This window comes from Arachis ipaensis, chromosome B01 (genome assembly GCF_000816755.2).
Source record: "Arachis ipaensis cultivar K30076 chromosome B01, Araip1.1, whole genome shotgun sequence".
In the NCBI taxonomy this organism is placed as follows: Eukaryota; Viridiplantae; Streptophyta; class Magnoliopsida; order Fabales; family Fabaceae; genus Arachis; species Arachis ipaensis.
Genome location: NC_029785.2, coordinates 116155162 through 116158221, shown reverse-complemented (window position 1 = coordinate 116158221; position 3060 = coordinate 116155162).

The window sequence follows — 3060 nt, the reverse complement described above, 5'->3', positions numbered from 1 at the left end:
TTGACATTTTTTAGTTACGAGAAATGAAAGTGCAACGATTCTTTTTATTGTTGATAACAATAATAAAAAATAATAATAGAAAATATTTTTGCTTTGTAAATTGTTAGGTGGTTACCACTAATGTTATTTTGTTTTTATCATGGTTCTGAAAATCGAACTGGACCGGCCGGTTCAACTGGAATAATCGGGAACCGATCAGTTAATCGGTCCGGGTAAGCCTAAAAATCGTTTGGCAAAAAACTAGTAAAAAAATCGGTTGAACCGACGGTTAATCAGTGAATCGGTAGAACCATTCGGTTTTTTAGAGGGTTTCCAGTTCGGAAATGCATCCTCTAAACGTCGCCGTTTTGTATAAAAATTTTAAAAAAAAAAGGACAAGTACTGAAGTGAAAACCCTAAATCCCAATTGTCAATTGAAGCCACAGCCACTCATCTCTCCTCTCTTCTCTGAGAAGTGAGAAGCTGAGAACCATTGCAGCCACCAGCCCACCACCACCAGTCGAGCAGCCCATCGCCACCGCGTCCAGCAGCCTCCGCGTCCAGCAGCCTCCGCGTCCCGCAGCCACAGCAGCGACGGGTTTGACCACCGCAGCCTCCACCGCGTCCCGCAGCCGCCGTTCGTGTGCGTCGTCCATTAGTGGTCGGTCGCTCCTCCTTCTCCTTCGTTGCAGGTATCCCTCTTCTCTGCCGTGCTCGCCGCAATTTCTCCAGTCGTCTCTGCTCTGCCGTGGTCCCCTCCCTCTGCTCTGCCTGCTCGCCGCAATTTCTCCAGCCCCCTCTGCTCTGCCGTGGTCGCCTCCCTCTGCTCTTCTATGCTCGCTGAAGATTTTGGTAGGTGAGTCCTCTCCTCTTTGCTGTGTTCTTGCTGTGTTGTGTATTGGAAAGTCGTTCTTGTTGTGTTATGGTATGGAATGGTGTGCTGTTGCAATCCTCTTTGCTGTGTTTTTGGCAGTTACTGTGTTCTTGTTATGGTGTTAATAATTGTTCTTTTTGCTGTGTTATTGATTAATTGTTAATAATTTATATTACACAATAATCTGTATTTTTTTGTTAATAATCTTGCTGTGTTGTTCTTGGTGTTGTATTTAAACTGTTGCTGGTGTTGTGGTTATTAACAATTTAGACATAAGTGTCATGTTATTTACATGGTTTTGATTTTTATGCTTGTGCTTGTGCATTTTTAGTCTTGTTTCAAAGACTAATGTATGAAAGAATACATAATGAGTCACACGATATTGATGGAGGAGTTGGTGTTGTAATTAGAAATGAGATGGGAATCATAATGGAGGCATCAGCAACCCAGGCAATACCTTATCCCCTTGAAGCACATGAAGCAGAAGCATATGCAGCATTTTGGGGGTTGAATTTTGCAAAAGACTGTTGTTTTTCAAATGTGATTCTTAAAAGTGACAATATAGAAGTAATGGGTGCCCTCAAACAGAGAAGGTGTTTTAATTCTTGTTTTGGAACTTTTATTACTGATGCCATTTCACTTATTAAAAATTTTAGATTTGTGAAATTTAGTCATGTTAAGAGGGAAGGGAATAGAGTAGCTCATGAATTAGCAACCTTAGCTCTTACCACTCCAAATTGCATGTGGATGGAAGATGCCCCAAGCCATGTTCAGAACTTAGCTATGTTAGATGTCTTTCCTTTATCCTGAATGAAATTTTCTCTGATTCAAAAAATGTATGGAAGAATACTATATGTATATGCTGCATATTTATGCTTAGGTGCTGACTCTACATAGCTTTCTTCTTGAAGTTTTGCTCTTTATTATGTGAAATTTTAAATTTTATTAAATTAGAAATTATTAAATTTATATATTTATAATAATTTATTATTTAAAATTATTTTTAGATTTTTTAATAATTTTATTTAATATTTAATTAAACCGGTTGAACTTCGGTCGAACCATTAAACTATTGAACCAATGATTTTACTGGTTTTTTGACCGGTCCGATTCTCGCAACCTTGGTTTTTATTCTTTACTTATTCAATTCGCTCTATTTTTGTGTTGAGCTCATTTTTGACAAAATATATATATATATATAATGGTTCTCATTTAGATCTTTATTTTCTCCGTTGATAGGCTGTTGAATGGAGTGGAAGTAGAGGAGGACTTGTCTGCAAATATTTATTTTGCCACAAAGAACAAAGACTTTGATCCAAGTTCTATTATGGGAGTTTGGGGTGGTTCAAGACACATAGGGAGAAACGAATGGGTCCAAAAATGAAATCCACGGAAACCAAACGAAGCTTACATGGGAAGGGACATTAAAGTTGTCAACATCCTCGTCTCTTTCTCATTTATGTTTCTTTTCTTCCTTTCTTTTTTGGAATTTTCTCTCCCTATCTCCCTTTGTATTTCCAATTTATTTGTGTATGCAACCACACGCCCCTCTAGATTCTCTCCATTTTTAATAAATATTATATATAACATCACAAATAATTTCTAACTTAATTGCAACTATTAATAAGTTAATAGTTAATCCCAAAAAAAAAAGTTATTACTTTCTCCATTTTATATTAATTGTTTTTTTATTTTTATTTTGAGTAAATAATCGTTTTTGTCTTCAATGTTTGGATAAATTCTATTTGTATCCCTAACATTTAAATCGTCCTATTTATATCCTTAATGTTTGTAAAAGTGATTCAATGTTATCTTATTATCAATTATACTAACAAATCAGATTATATTTTTCAATTATTCTTACTTGAATGTATTCATTCTCAATTAGATCTCACTTGGATGTGTTTGATTTAAACCCACTATTTATGTTTAGGTTCAATTATATCCCTAGAAAAGTGAATTATATAAATGTTGTAGGAATTAGTTTCAACTTTTGATAGTAAGATAACATTAAATCACTTTCATAAACGTTAAGGATACAAATAGGACGATTTAAATGTTAGGGACACAAATAGAATTTACCACAAACGTTAGGGACAAAAATGATGCTTTACTCTAAGCAAATTAAGTATTTTTTTTAATTTCAAAAATTTATTAATTAATTTTGATCTATTATATCTTCTATTATTAAATACAAAAGTTAGAAG